The sequence below is a fragment of the Sapajus apella genome, unplaced genomic scaffold, assembly GCF_009761245.1.
Source record: "Sapajus apella isolate SASKATOON/1434 unplaced genomic scaffold, GSC_monkey_1.0 scaffold114, whole genome shotgun sequence".
In the NCBI taxonomy this organism is placed as follows: Eukaryota; Metazoa; Chordata; class Mammalia; order Primates; family Cebidae; genus Sapajus; species Sapajus apella.
In genome coordinates, this window is record NW_022437054.1 from 4623469 (window position 1) to 4639882 (window position 16414).

The following is a 16414-nucleotide window of genomic DNA, read 5'->3' on the forward strand; positions in this document are numbered from 1 at the left end:
GTGGCCATGCCAGCTGCTCAGTGAATCAGGAGCAATCTGCTTAATAAGAAAAGGGAGACCAGGCTCGGTGGCTCACGTCTGTAATCCCAGCACTTAAGGCAGATCACCTAAGGTCAGGAGTTTGAGACCAGCCTGGCCAACATGGTGAAACCTCATCTCTACCAAAAATACAAAAGTTAGCTGATCATGGTGGCAGGCGCCTGTAATCCTAGTTAACTCGGGAGGCTGAGGCAGGAAAATCGCTTGAACCTGCGAGGTGGAGGTTGCAATGAGCTGAGTTTACGCCACTGCACTCTAGCCTGGGTGACAAGAGCGAAACTCCATCTCAAAAAAAAAAAAAAAGAAAAAAGAAAAGGGAATGAATTCTTTACATTCTCAAGCCAAAAAGTGCAGAAAAAGTAAGCCTTCTCCACTCACCATACAAACACTTGCATACCCGGGCCCTTTACCAACCTAGATAGCACTGCAAAGGGGTGAGACCCTCTGTGGGCCTCATGTGAATGAGGACTGGCGTTGGCAGAGGCCCTGCATGTGACACTGTCCTAAGTGTTTGCCATGTGTCATCTCCTCAGAAAAGTACAGCAGTGGGAGGTGGGTTCTAGTTGGCCCAGTGTTTTAGAGGAAACGGGCTGGGGGCACGGAGATGTGTCAGGAGGGTGACTCAAGCTCTCTCCTGCCCACCGGAGCCCTTCCTGACCTGCGTGCAGGGTCCTTGTCAGATGTGCTGTTCACACATCCGGAACGAGTGACAGGCCTGAGGAAGGAGTTCAGTACTCCCCTAGAGTGGCCATTTCGTGCTCCACCTTTGATGTCCAGTGTATGTGTTGCTAGCTTATCGCTGGATAGCTGCTGCTGCCTTTTTAGGTTTCATGGATTTTTCAACCTAAAAGGAAGAGGCTGAGGCAACATTAATATAAGTAGAGAGTTTATTTGGGCCAAGCTCAAGGATGCAGCCGAGGAGCATAGATTCAGGTTAGTTACCCTGGACACACAGTCTGATGAGCAGCAGTTACAGGTGGATTTTTACTCCAGCCTGGGTGACAGAGCAAGATCTTATCTCAAAAAAGCAAACAAATAAATATAAAGGCAAAAAGGGGGCAGGGAGTAGGCTGATACAAAGTTGTTTGTGAGGAATTGTCACTGGCCCACACAAATGACATTGATAAGAGATTGGTTGTACACCATCAAGCTGTAAGGTGTGGGTTATGCTGTCCAGTGTGGCATTATTAGGTTAATTTATAGCTACTTGTGGCAACAGCAGGCAGTTTCAGAAGGTGAATACATGCCACAAGGGGGAAGTAGAATGTGATTATTCTCTCAGTTAAATGTCTCTCTGAGACTAAATAATTAAAAAGAACTCAGATTCCTCAGATAGGAACTCTTTTCTCATTTCCATCCTCATAGGGGTTGCTTCTCTTTGATGTCCTCTCTTTGCCCTCATGTCTGTGGGGCATGGAGTTTATCAGGGTCCCTCTCCCCTCCTTCTATTCCCTGGGCATCCACACTCAGCCACCCCTCAACATCCCTGGCAGCTGGCCAGCCTGACTCCTGCCTCCACTCTGCTGCAGCTTCCAGGGCCTCCCAGACCCTGGTCTCACCCTCCCCACATGCTCCCCTCTGCAGAGGAGCTCTCTGCAGTGTCTCAGCCTCCCAGACAGCCCTTCTTGCTTGCTTGCTTTAGGGCTCTCTGACATACCATATACTTCTGTCTGGATTCTAGTATCTGCTGTGATTCTACTCAGATTTCTTTTTACACAGGCTCTTCCTGGTACTTCCATCTGGATATGAGCTGTTCCTATTCAAAAAAAATTTTTTTTTTGAGAAAAGGTCTGTTGCTCAGGCTGGAGTGCAGTGGCAGATCTCGGCTCACTGTTAGCATTGACCTCCTGGGTCAAGCCATTTTCTCGCCTCAACCTCCCATGTAACTGAGACCCCGGGCACACATCACCGTGCCTGGCTAATTTTTCTATTTTTTGTAGAGACGGGGTTTCACCATGTTGCCCAGGGTGGTCTCAAATTCCTAGGCTGACGCTATCTGTCTGCCTCAGCCTCCCAGAGTGCTGGGATTACTGACGTGGGACACCAGAAATTTCTTTCTTTTTTTTTTCTTTTTTGAGTTCAAGTTTTGCTCCTCTTGCCCAGGCTGGAGCATAATGGCGCAATCTCAGCTCACTGCAACCTCTGCCTCCCGGGTTCAAGTGATTCCCCTGCTTCAGCCTCCCAAGTAGCTGGGATTACAGGCATGCGATACCGTGCCCAGCTAATTTTGTATTTTCAGTAGAAATGGGGTTTTACTATGTTGGTCAGGCTAGTCTCAAACTCCTGACCTCAGGGGATCCACCCGCCTCCGCCTCCCAAAGTGCTGGGATTATAGGTGTGAGCCACCACACCCGGCCTCAGAAATTTATTTCTAACCCCAAGGATGCTCCATGTGATGTACCTTGTGTTGGCAGATTGTTAACGCTCCAGTCTTGCTTTCCCTGTCTTAGGTGGTGTTTCTGGAGGCCTGGATCTTGGAAGTTTATCCCCCTGTACCCACAAGGCCTCCCATGCTGCAGAGCCTGTGCTCACTCGGTGCTTGCTGACCAGTGAAGGTTCTGTGTACCAGTCCAGGCAAAACCCTCCCCTCAGTTGTGGGACACTGGAAAAGATGCTAACCAGAAATGCAGATCTCCTCGGGTTGTTTATTTAGCTTAATTCTAGTAATATGCATCACCAAGAAAGCTACAGAGAAATGGTAACACTAATCTCCCAGCCCTTTGTCTTGGTGACAAGATCCTGCCACAGGATTGCTTCACTGTAATAAAGATATTTTACTAATGAAAGAGTAAAAGGAATTTAGATAACGTGGACATTTCCTCTTTCTCCCTTCCCCTTGAAAGGGAACCACTGTTTGGTGTTACTGAAATATTAGTAAGAGGAGAAGGAAGAAAGAAACACTTAAGTTTAGGAATGTCGGTCATGTAACAGGAAATTGTATTACAATGGCTTTTGGGTGTAGCAGTTCCTTGCCTTTTCCCCTTCTTTTTTTTTTTCTTAGTGGCTTTCAAATTAAATTTGGCTCTGCCAAAATGCACAACACATACCTTTTTAATGTAGGATTTTAACTTGCTTTTATAACACACAAGCGAATCATACCCCCCTGTGTCATAGCTCCCCCCTCCCCACTTAAGTCTTGGCCTTGTTTTTTTTTTTCTTGAGACAGAGTCTCACTCTATGCCTACGCAATGATCTCGGCTCGTTGTAACCTCCACCTCCCAGGTACAAACAATTCGTCCTGCTTCAGCCTCCTGAGTAGCTGGGACTACAGGTGCCTTCCACCGTGCCCAGCTAGTTTTTGTATATTTAGTAGAAGCTGGGTTGGCCAGGCTGGTCTCAAACTCCTAACCTCAGGTGATCCTCCCACCTTGATTTCTCAAAGTGTTGGAATTACAGGCATAAGCCTGGGCCTGGCCATGCCCCTATTTATTAAAGCAATGTGTGTGTTCACTGTGTAAGTTTGGAAAAAGAAAAAATATATAAAAAGAAAATGAAGATCCCCCACAATTCTATCAGCCCAGGTAAGACTGCTCTTAACATGTTGGTGTAAAACTGGACAACTTTTTTCTAATTACAAAAGTAGATAATGCTTTGCACAGGGGCAGTATCATAGCCAATGAGGTTTATCCAAGGTGTGATGATTGCTAATTGGAAACTTTCCCAATACGCTGCCATGACAAATTGAAATGTAGTTGTGATATTGTGCTGGCCTAGAGCCAGAACCAGAGCAAAACTATTTTATAAAATGCAAAACTGTTTGTAGATAAGTTGAAATGGCTGCCCCATTCTCCTTACAATAACTACTGTCCTTGGCCTCTGTAAATAGAACTCCTAGTTTGTTCTTCAAAACTATGTAAAGCTGCTTACCTTTTCTTATCAGTAACTGCCAGAATTGCTAGCCTTTGCTTACCGGCAATTGCCAGACTAAGCAGCCCAAGCTAGTTCCATCCTGGCTCCTGTGACTTGTAATAAGTAACTAAGGTCTGTGATTTCCACCTTAACCAGATAATGTGTAAACAAATGTTTATCTTGACTTCTGTAAACCACTTAAGTAACAAACGGAATGACAAAAGTCCCCTGGCCCTTGGAATGTCTGGAGACCCCCACCCTCATCTCTGCCCAGGAGGTAATTTACAGAATCCACTAGCCCTCGGAATGTCTGAAGCCTTTTCATCCCCATCCCCGCCCCTCACCCACACTCCCAAGGTGGTTTTTCGGGTATAAAAAATTGTGGCACCCTCCTGTTGCCACCACAGGTTGGAGAGACGTGAGTCCTCTGTGGTCGCCGGCATAATAAATGACCCTGCAATCTGGCATACTTTTGTCTTGTGATAACTTTCTACGCTCCGGTCAAATACAACATAGTCAGCACTGGCAATTTTTGACAGTCTCTACAGAGACTGAATAGAAAAAAAAAAAAAATAGAGAGTGATATAATATGTGGGGTACAGTGACTCACACCTGTAATCTCAACACTCTGGTAGGCTGAGGCAGGAGGATCGCTGAACTTAGAAGTTCAAGGCCAGCCTGGGCAACATAGCAAGACCCTATTTTTTTTCATTAAAAAAAGATAGAATTCTCTATTAAACAATATAATGTATATACCACACGCACATATCTATGTGACAAGTGTTGAGGTCCTGTGGTCCGTCAGGTCAGCCCAGTCAGTTCTCAGAAGTCTCTCTTGCCCTGGTGCAAGTTCCACCTTTGCTCCTGGGAGCTTGGTGGATCTTCAGTACCGGTTCCGGTCTTCTTTTTCTGGTCTTCCCTGCACAGTACCCTCCTCAGTCTGGTTTGTTTTGTTTCATTTTGTTTTTTGAAACAGTGTCTCTTTCTGTCGGCCAGGCTTGGTGTGCAATGGCACGATCTGGCTCACCGCAATCTCCGCCTCCTGGGTTCAAGCGATTCTCCCCACTCAGCCTCCTGAGCAGCTGGGATTACAGGCACCCACACCCATGCCTGGCTGATTTTCGTATTTTTGTAGAGATGGGTTTCACCATGTTGGCCAGGCTGGTCTTGAACTTCTGACCTCAGGTGATTCACCCATCTCAGCTTCCCAAAGTGCTGAGGTGATTACAGACTTAAGCCACCACATCCGGTCCTAAAATACGATTTTTAACATCTGCATTGTAGTCCATTCTTCAAATAGATGTCCTGTAATTTATTGTAAAGAGCTGGTCATGAACAATTCTACATACATCCTTATGGATACCACTGATTTCGTTAGAACACATTTTAGGAATGGAATTACTAGGGTAAATGAGAGAACATTTTTACAATTCTTATTTGTATTACCAAGTGGGTTTTAAAAAATCATTCAGTTGAATTTATACTTCCAACCCTGCCAACAATGAATATTATCACTGCTACTGCTAAAAACTAGAAGCAAGCAACTGTCAATGTAATAGTTGGCTTTTTTTTTTTTTTGAGATGGACTCTCGCTGTGTCACCCAGGCTGGAGTGCAGTGGTGTGATCTCAGCTTGCTGCAACTTTCGCCTCCCGGGTTCAAGCAGTTCTCTGCCTCAACCTCCCGACTAGCTGGGATTACAGGTGCCCACCACCACAGCCGGCTAATTCTTGTATTTTTAGCAAGGACTAGGTTTCACCATCTTGGCCAGGCTCTTGAATTCCTGACCTCGTGATCTACCCACCTCAGACTCTGAAAGTGCTGAGATTATATAGGTGTGAACCACCACACCCAGCTGGGCTTTGTATTCTTAACTGCAGCAATGGGTGTGTGTGATAATGGAAAGTGGTAATGTTTCTCCAGTTTTAAGTACCAGAAAGCTCTCATTTTGGTGGTGAGTGGGGAGGCTCTTATTAAGTGCCTGACACTGGATCCACTTTCCTGTTAAAATGAGCTTTTGGCCAGGCATGGTGGCTCATACCCGTAATCCCAGTACTTTGGGAGGTCGAGGCAGGTGGATCTTGTGAGGCCGGGAGTTCGATACCAGCCTGGTCAACATGGCGAAACCCCATTTCTACTAAAAATTAAAAAATTAAGCCGGTTGCAGTGGTTCACACCTGTAATCCCAGCACTTTGGGAGGCTGAGAGGGGGTGGATCATTTGAAGTTGGGTGTTCGAGACCAGCCTGGCCAACATGATAAAACCCTATTTCTACTAAATACATCTATTCTTAGTAGAAACCTGTCTCTACTAAGAATACAAAAATTAGCCAGGTGTGGTACCTTTACTCCCTGAATAACTTACCTTTGTCAGTGAAGCAGGCCTTAGTTGGGGTCTCGGAATCACTGGCTGCTTATGTGCTGTGGTGTCAGTCCCTGCATCCCTTTGGGAGCTGGGTCCCTCTGCTGTAAGCAATCTTCACGTCTATCCCAGTGTGCAGTACAGATATTAGCATTTTTTATGTGGGCTATAATGTGAAAAATATTGGAGATCATAAATATTGTTCACTTAATGCCTGTGTGTCACACCAAGCAGTTTACCACTGAGATTATTTGCTGTTATGTGGTCGTGGAGACCTAGGTGGGAACTCATGTACAGTCAAGATTGCTGGTCTTTGTTACCTGGAACCCCAGTTTTGCCTGGCTTGATGGATGGGTCCCTGGGAGAGGGTCTCCGAGTTTTGGCATTCTGTGTGGGGGTTTCATTTAAACTGTTTCTGTCGTGCCAAACCATTTGTGGATGTAAATAGAAAGGGAAAAACCAACAAGGAAATGGAACATTTTATGGCATTTAACAGTGCTCTCTTTTAAAGCTATTTTTAATAGGGTCACCATGAAATTCGAAGTTAACAAAAAAATGTCACATCCATTATCATAGTCAGTACCCAGCTTCTCTTTATTTTGGACTTAAAATTTACTTGCCAGAAATTCATAGCTCTTGAATTAAAGCCACATTTATCATGCGTTCTTAAATATATATTAGGTTTTACTCGTTTTAGATTTATTTTTGTCAAGTGATGGACTCTTGCTGTGTTTCCTGGGCTGGTCTCAAACTCCTGGCCTCAGGTGATCCTTCCGCCTTGGCCTTCCAAAGTGTTGGAATTACAGGTGTGAGCCACTGTGCTTGGCCCCATCTTAGATTTAGATACTTTTTAAATAGTGTATTTAGAAGGGAGGTTTTTTTCATAATTTTATTTTTACAATTTTTAATCTTTTATAATTGACTTATTAGTGGATGCCTTTTTTCCCTAAGAGTTCTTGATGCCTTTCCTGTATTGTGGGAAATGGCTGGAAATTCTTCTCCACTCTGTGCCCTCCCCCAGCAACAAGCCTAGCTATGTAGGCACTGAGCACTCGGCAGCGGCCCCAGGTGTCAGAAGCAGACAGAAGCACTAAATCAAGTTGCTGGTAGTCGATCCCACTGTAGAGGCCTAAGCCCCAGAGGTAGAATAAGGATGCTGGAGATGAACAGGCTGTGACGGCACAGCAGTCCACAGTGTCATCAGGAACAGGGACCTTCTCTCTCTCTCTGCCACCCTTAGCAAGTGACTGCGTCTTGGCGTGACCAGACAGCACCTTTGCAGTCAGTGTTCCAGTCTGAGCCAGGGAAGGACGCTGGTTCTGGCTCTTTGTCAAGGAGCTTCCCCCACACCTCCCCAGCCAGGTCCCAGTCACGTGGTCACGGGGGTTGAAGCAGCCTTGGAAATGTATACTTCAGCTGGGCGCATGGCCACCCCAAATGCGATTGGGCACTGTTGGTAGGGAAGAAAGGAAAGTTGGACCTTGGTTAGAAAGCCATAGTATAGCTATATGTCTCCTTGGCTGTGTCACCAGGGCATACCACACACCTTCTGAGGCTCACGGTTCCTCATCCGCACACTTGGGGTGATAATTGCTCCTACCTCATGAGTTGTCCCTCTGACCAGAAAGAATGTAAGGTACCTGGCCTGTGGTTGGTGTGCAGAGGCGGCAGTCTGACCACAATGCCATGTGTCATTAGTGCTCAGAAACTTGTGAAGTTGCTGGAGAGCTGGGCTTCCTGGTTCTGTGACGTGTTTTACTTAATAATAAGATTGTTGTCCTGCTAGCCTGGGTGTGACTGGTCCCCTGTTCCACAGAAATCACATGGAGAAGATTTGCTTAAACTTGTGGAATGTGTGTGTCCTTGTGGTTTTGATATATATTTGGGTGGTTATGACAGAGGAATTATTAATCATGTAATAGAAATAAAGATTGTTTTGTACAAAAGTAAATGATTAACAGTGACAAATTTCTCCAGCCAAGAAGTACACATTCAATGTAAATTGGAAGCAACTTCATTTGGCTCATAAAAGCTTTTAGTCAGCAGAGAGCTGTTGTCAAGCTAGTGGCATTTGGCATCTGGGAGGCCCAAGAATGTGGCCAAGTGTAGTGGAACAAATTGTACTGTGTGCCGGCTGTCAACCTTGGAGACACTTAGAAGAGCCTTCAGCAATACTGTGTGTGTCTCTGTCACCTTCTCTTTCTTCTCCACACCAAATGGCTTCATTCAACTCTGCTGCTTTGGCGTTGCCACTATTTTTCTGGTGTTTTAGGCTGGAAGTGTTAGGGTGAGAAGCCCCACCCTGTGGCTGGGTATCTCTGCGCTGGACTCGGTGTGTTTGTTTCCAGTCTCCCCCGTGCACATCTCTACCTCTCTGTCCGAGGTCACAGTAGAAAGAGAAATCAAGTCAGCAGGGACTCAGCGGACCCCTTCTTTCAGGATTCTCTTGGTAGTTTCCAAACTGTTTCCTCTACTACAGAAAGGTGTATTCTCTCTCTCCCTCCCCCATCCCCCCATTCTCTCCCATCCTCCCCCTTTCTCTTTCTCAGCTAGTTGTTCCTAACAAACACAAGGTTCCTAGCTCACATAGTCTTTGGCCCTAGGCTCCACTTCCAGACTTTCTGTTAATGAGTACTTTCTCCAGTGGCCTGCTATTTTTTTTTCTCTTAAGTGTCTGCTACAAGTACTCTGCTCTACTACACCTGGTTTCTCCCTGACCTGCTAATTCCCCTGGTGAACTTTTCCTGAATGGCAAGTCCCTTTGTAACCACTGTTCTCGCCATCCTCTTCCAATCTGCTCTCCACTTACCAAGCTTCACTATTTCTTGTACCGACCCAGCCTCCCTGCTCACACTGGGTCTGCCCTCTGCACCTCCCCTGCCACCAGGCTGTGAGATTTTCTCCCGCACTGGATTTGCTCATGCTGTGGCCTCCCGGAGTGCACTCCCCAGCCAGCCATGGTCCACCCTTGGAGTCCCACTTCCACGACCCATCCTAGTGGCCTTACCCGACCATTCATCCCAGTGCCTGCCTTTCTGAATTCTGAGTTCTTTCTTTCCTGAATTTCCGTTTGTGTCAATACCATCCAGGGAACCATGGTAGGTCTCTTAGGGTCTTAGGAATTATTTAGCCCAGCGGTGTCCAATCTTTTCCTTGGGCCACATTGAAAGAATTGTCTTGGGCCACACATAAAGTCCACTAATACTAATGATAGCTGACGAGCTAAAAAAAAAAAATCTCATGTTTTAAGAAAGTTTAAGAACTTGTGTTCGGTTGCATTCAAAGCTGTCCTGGGCTGCATGTGGCCCATGGGCTGTGGGTTGGACAAGTTTGATTTAGCCCAACCTTAGCTCTTTTCACAGAGCTGAAAAAAAGGCAAAGTAAAAATATAACAAAATACTGTTATTACATTCAACAGAATAAACATATATATATTAACTAGATATAATAGTTAACATTGGCTAACATTTTATGACTACTCATTGTAAAAGTGAAATGAATTTTTTTTTTCTCGCGCTGTTGTCCAGGCTGGATGGAGTGCAGTGACTCAATCTTGGCTCACTGCAACCTCCGCCTCCCAGGTTCAAGTGGTTCTCCTGCCTCAACCTCCCGAAGTAGCTGGGATTACAGGCACCTGCCACCATGCCTGGCTAATTTTTTGTATTTTTAGTAGAGATGGGGTTTCACCATGTTGGCCAGGATGGTCTTGGTCTCCTGACCTTGTGATCTGCCCACCTTGGCCTCCCAAAGTGCTGGGATTACAGGTATGAGCCACTGCGCCTGGCCCAAAATGAATATTTTTGAGTAATTTCTTTTAAGTGGACATCACTTAAGCCTCCCAATAAACTGGTATCATTTTCTCCATTTGCAGATGAAAAAACTGTGTTATAAATTAACCTGTACAAGGCAAATAATGTAGTTAACTCTACATGGAGAGGTTAAGAATAAAATCTAAGCCTGGCTCTTATTTTATATACTGAATTTTTTCTCTCAACATTTCTATACAGAGAATTTCTTCATATCATTAAGAACATTGTTCTAAAACATTTTACAGCTGGGTGCAGTGGCTTACGCCTGTAATCACAGTACTTTGGGAAGCCAAGGCGGGCAGATCACCTGAGGTCAGGAATTCAAGACCAGTGTGACATGGTGAAATTCCTGACCAGCCTGCATGTGGTGGCAGGCACTTGTAATCCCAGCTACTTGGGAGGCTGAGGCAGGAGAATCGCTTGAACCCAGGAGGTAGAGGTTGCAGTGAGCCGAGATCGCGCCATTGCACTCCAGCCTGGGCGACGAGTGAAACTCTGTCTCAAAAAAAAAAATTTTTTTTTCTTACGTGAAATAATGGTAGTTTATCATCTGCTAGAATTTAACTGTTTTCCTGTTTTTGGAGAATGAGATTGTTTCCAGTTTTTTTTTAAATTATTATGAATAATGCTACAGTGAACATAAATTTGGAAAATGTCTCTACCACTTTTTCTAGGTAAGATTTTTCTCACTGAAATTGCCCGGGGAATCTTATACTATAATTGTTTCATTAGTTTTGCCTAGAGGTTAAGTGACATGCTAGAGATTAAGATCACATGGTAGTAGGTAACTGGCAGAACCAGGAGTAAACTTGTCATGTTTCAGCCATTCTTTCAGCAGATGCTTATTGAACACCTGCTGGGTGTCATGCACTAGCCAGGCTTTGGGGGTTCAGAGATGCCTGAGACCAGATACCCTTCCTCTCAACAACTGGATAGTTTAGACTCTTTCTCAGTGTACCAGTTAAACTCTATGGGAAGTATTTCTGCTAATGGTACAAGGGTTCAGTGGTGGAGTTAAGGGAGTTAATATATGATATAATAATTATAAAAACTGATTTAAAAAACTGTATTTTTAAGGGTGCTAGAACGTATCCAAAAACAGACACCACAGGACAAGTTTAATCTTGAAATACTGATGAGAAAGTATAAAAATTGGGAGCTTGTGGCTTTCTAGCCCAAGGGTTTTGTCTAAATCCTGTAGCTACAGAAACTGGGATAGGTGAGGAAGAAAATTTCAGCTTTATTACCTAAAAATGCTAGAAACCCAAATTCAAGACCAGAAAGGCAGCTAGAAATTTAAAGGAGAAATCTAGGCAGTGAGAGAATTGCAGGAGAGAGACCCAGATTCTTGCATGTAAGTAAACTCTCTCAAATCCCTGGTAACAGTTAAACTGTTCTTACGTCATCGAGAACCCAGGGGGCCCCATAAGAGAGGAGAGCCAGACCAGATAGAAATTAACCATTGAAAGATGGAGCTTGTGGGGCCAGACCTGTGAATTTGTTGCACACCCTTAGCCATATGTAGCTGTGTGGCGTAAAGCTGAACCTTTATGGGCTTGACGTTTCAGAGCACGGAGCAGCTATCAGTTAGCAGGGAAGGCGGAAGGAATTCCTAGAAGCAAGGAAATTACAGAAAGGGTGAGCCCCAGATCGCCCCATACCTGTGTCTGATCACCAAATTATTAGGCACAGGGAGACCACTGCCAGGGTGCTAGGTTTAAAAAGTGGGAAGCAGAGGCTGGGCGTGGGGACTCACCATGCCTATAATCCCAGCACTTTGGGAGGCCAAGGCGGGTGGATCATTTGAGGTCAGGAGTTTGAGACCAGCTTGGCCAGCATGGTGACATCTCGTCTCTACTAAACGTAGAAAAATTAACTGGGTGTGGTGGCGCGTGTCTGTAATCCCAGCTACTCATGAGACTGAGGCAAAAGAATTGCTTGAACATGGGAGGTGGAGGTTGCGGTGAGCTGAGATAACACCACTACTCTCCAGCCTGGCCAACAGAGTGAGACTCCATCTCAAAAAAAATAAATAAATAAAATAGTAAGCCATAAGAACAGAGATCAGTTTGTATGTGAATCTTGTCAATCTGCAGCACATAGCTCTCACCTATAAAACAGAGTACCTATAACCCAGTAGAATGCAATGTTGCTGCAACATATTATCAACAATACTGTTGTTATCTGTCATTACTGCACATGGAAAGAAAAGGGAAAGAGACCCTTAGGAAGTAAGGCAGTCAGTAGCACCAGGAGGAACCAGATGTTGGCTTTAGCACATTTAAACAGCTATCATGAAATGATTACACTGACGCATCTTGTGGGGTTTTTTTAAAGACGGAACTTCACTCCTGTTGCCTAGGCTGGACTGCAACAGTGTGATCTTGGTTCACTGCAGTCTCCGCCTCCTGGGTTCAATGATTCTCCTGCCACAGCATCCCAAATAGCTGGGATTATAAGCACCTGCCACCACACCCTGCTAATTTTTGTATTTTTAGTAGAGATGGGGTTTCATCCACGCTGGCCAGGCTGGTTTTGAACTCCTGAGCTCAGGTGATCCCCCCTCCTCAGCCTCCCAAATTGTTGGGATAACAGGCGTGAGCCACTGCACCCGGCCGAAATGACAAATTTTGTTATTTTTTTAACCGCAGTTTTTCAAAAAGCTATTAAAAATATGTTCAGCGAATGAAAGGGAAATGTGTCAGAATTAAGAGAAAATATAGGGTTAGTGAATGCACAGACAAAAAGTCTTTTTTTAGACAGGGTCTTGCTCTGTCACCCAGGCTGGAGAGCAGTAGGTACCATCACAGCTCACTACAGCTTTTCCTCCTGGGCTCACCAGCCCTCCCATCTCTGCTTCCCAAGTAGCTGTGACTACAGGCATACTTTGCCACACTCAGCTCACTTTTTAACTTTTTCATAGAGAGAGGGTCTCTATTTTGCCCAGGCTGGTCTCAAACTCCTGGGCTCAAGTGGACCTCTTCCCCCTCCCCAGCCTCCCAAAGTGCTAGAATTACAGGCATGAGCCACCACACCCAGCCCCAGACAGGAAATCTTTACAGAGAAATGGAAGCTACAAAAATGGAAACTCTAAGCTGAAAAGTAAAATAAGTCAAAAAATTTTTTTTGGCTACATGTTCTCAACATAACATTAGGTGGGGCAATAGAACCAGTAAACTGCAATATAAATTAGTAGAAATTACCCAATCCAAAAATCATAGAAAAAATTGAACAGAAATGAACCAAGATTTCATTGACTTGTGGGATAGTATGAGGTTGTCCAGTGTATGTGAAACTGGAGTTCAAGAAGACAAATAGAAAGGAAATACCTAAATATTTGACACAATAATTGCTAAAAACTTCCCAAATGTGGTGAAAAGCATTTATGTACAAATCTAAGCAGCTTAATAAACCAACAGCAGAATGAACACAGAAAACAACTCCTAGGCCTATCATATTTAAACGAATGAAAGCCAAAGATAAAGACAGAATTTTGAAAGCAGCCAGAGAAAAATGATGTTACATACAGAAGAATAAGATTAAAAGCTGACTTCTCATCAGACACTATAAAAGCTGAATATACTGAAATCACACATTCAAAGTGCTGAAAAAAAAAATCCACCGAGCATTTTATATCTGGCAAAACTGTCCTTCAGAAATGAAAGCGACGTAAAGATGTTTCCAGGGGAACAAAAGTCTGAGAAAATTTGTTACCAGGGGACCTGTATTAAAAGAAATACTAAAGGGGTAGAGGGTGTGGGGGAAAATGCTCAAGGATATGCAGGAAGGAATGAAGAGCACTAGAAACAGTAGATATCAGTAAGTATAAAATACTGATTTATTTTTTATTTTCTTATCTCTTTAAAAGATATACCAATATTTAAAGTAAAAACACTTTATTGATAGTTTTATTATACCTATAGATCTGATATACCACACTATGAATTGGGGGAGTTAAATGGAAATATATTATTGCAGATATCCTTTTCTGGCATAACTCAAAATTAACATTTAAAAATATTGTTGATATAGTTTGGATATTTGTCCCCACCCAGATTTTATGTTCGAATATAATCCCCAGTGTTGGAGGTGGGGTGTGGTGGGAGATGATTAGATCATGGGGTTGGGTTTCTTTTTTTGTTTTCTAGAGACGGAGTCTCGTTCTGTCGCTCAGGCGGGAGCACAGTGGTGTGATCTCAGTTCACTGCAACCTCTGCCTCCTGAGTTCAAGCGATTATCTTGCCTCAGCCTCCCAAGTAGCTGGTACTACAGGTGCATGCCACCATGCCTGGCTAATTTTTTGTGTTTTAGTAGAGATGGGGTTTCACCGTGTTGGCCAGGCTGGGCTTGAACTCCCGAGCTCAGGTAATCCACCGGCCTCAGCCTCTCAAAGTGCTAGGGTTACATGTGTGAGCCACTGCGCCCGGCCATGGGGATTGATTCCTTATGAGTAGTTTAGCACCACCCTCTTGGTGCCATCCTCAAGATAGTGAATTCTTATGAAGTCTGGGTGTTTAGAAGTGTGTGGCACCTCCCCTGCCCTCTTTCTCCTGCTTTAACCATGTGATTTGTCTGCTCCTACTTTGCCTCCATGAGTAAAAACTCCCTGAGGCCTTCCCAGAAGCCGAGCAAATGCTGGCATCATGCTTGTACAGCCTGCAGAACCATCAACCAGTTAAACCTCTTTCTGTATAAATTACCCAGCCTCAGATATTTCTTTATAGCAGTGTGAGAATGTTCTAATACAATTGTAGAATAAGTTAAAAGTGTATATTATGACACCTGTAATCTCAGTATTTGGAAGGCTGATGTGGGCAGATCACTTGAGCCCAGGGGTCCTAGACCAGCCTGGGCAACATGGTAAAATCCCATCTCTACAAAAAATATTTTAAAAAGTTAGCCGGACATGGTGGCACACGTCTGTAGTCCCGCTACTTGGGAGGCTGAGGTGGAGGATGGCTTGAGTCTGGGAGCTGGAGGTTGCAGTAAGCCAAGATGATACCAGTACACTTCAGCCTGGGCAACAGAGCTAGACCCTGTCTCAAAAAAAAAAAGTATATTACAATCTTTAGAGCAACCACTAAAATGTAATTCAAAGAGGCAGAGCCGATAGAGGAGTTAAAATGGAATACTAAAAAAGAAAAAGAGAGAGAGAGAGAAACAGGAATAGCAAACCTAAATAATTACATTCACTGTAAAGGGATGCAGCACCTTAATCAAAAGGCAAAGAATATAGGACCGAATAAAAAGCAAGGTCCAAGTGTATGCTGTCCACATGACACATACTTTAAATACAAGGACACAAGTAGACTGAAATTAAAACGATGGAAAGCAATATGCCATGCAGTGGCAATATTAACATCAGACAATACCCTTCAAGATGAGTGGCCCTCCATATCTGTGAATTTCACATCTGCAGATTCAGCCAATTGCAGATAGAAAATCTATAAAACAAAACAAACAACGATGGAGGTTTCATCCTCCACCACCAACAAAAGATAACAGTACAACAATAAAAAAAGGATTAAAAACAGTATAGTATAACTATTTACATAGCATTTACATTGTATTCAGTATTATAACTAATCTAGACATGGTTGAAAATATATGGGAAGATATGTGTAGGTTATATAACAGAGACTACTTCATTTTATATAAGACTTGAGAATTCTGGGATTTTGGTATTTTGGAGGGGGGTCCTGAAACCAATCCCTCATAGATGCAGAGGGACGACTGTATTACTCAAGGCAAAGAGGGACACTTCATAAATAGAAGGGTCAGTACATCAGGAAGATGTAGTAATGGGTATGCCTAAATGCAAAGCTTCAAAATATGTGAAGCAAAGTATATGCAGCAAAAGCTAAAGGAGATATAGGTAAATACACAGTCATACTTGACAATTTTAATAACCCTCTCAATACCTGAAAGAAAAGTAGAGACTTGAACAACGTAAGAACCGCTTAATTGACATCCATAAAAGGCCACACTCAATATGTTAAAAATATACTCCCTCCCTCTTACCCTCCCCCCCTCTCCCTCCCATCCTTTCTTTTTTCCTTCCTCTTCCCTCCTGTTCTCCATCCCTCTCTATTTTAGGTTAAGGGGTACACGTGCAGGTTCACTAATACAGGAAAACTCCTGTTTTGGGGGTTTGGTGTACAGACCATTTTGTCACCTATAGTACTCGATGTTTTTTCTGATGATCTCACTCTTCCCACCCCACATTATTTGTAAATGCACATAGAATGTTCAGAAAGACAGACCATCTGTTAAGATATAGAACAAGTTTCAATAGATTTTCATAGATTGAAATCTTACAGAATGTTCTTTGTCCACAAAGATTAGGAAAAATAATTG

At 43.8% G+C, this 16414-nt stretch overlaps 1 protein-coding gene and 1 non-coding gene across 3 annotated transcripts in view; both read left to right on the forward strand.

Moving 5' to 3' along the window:
- The window catches only part of LATS2 (large tumor suppressor kinase 2), a 93904-nt gene that overhangs the window by 21013 nt on the left and 56477 nt on the right, over positions 1 to 16414 (forward strand). The gene's annotated exons all lie outside the window — the stretch shown is intronic.
- On the forward strand, positions 3627 to 3760 carry LOC116537937. The gene has a single exon (XR_004263426.1). It is a non-coding gene; the product is annotated as a U4 spliceosomal RNA (small nuclear RNA).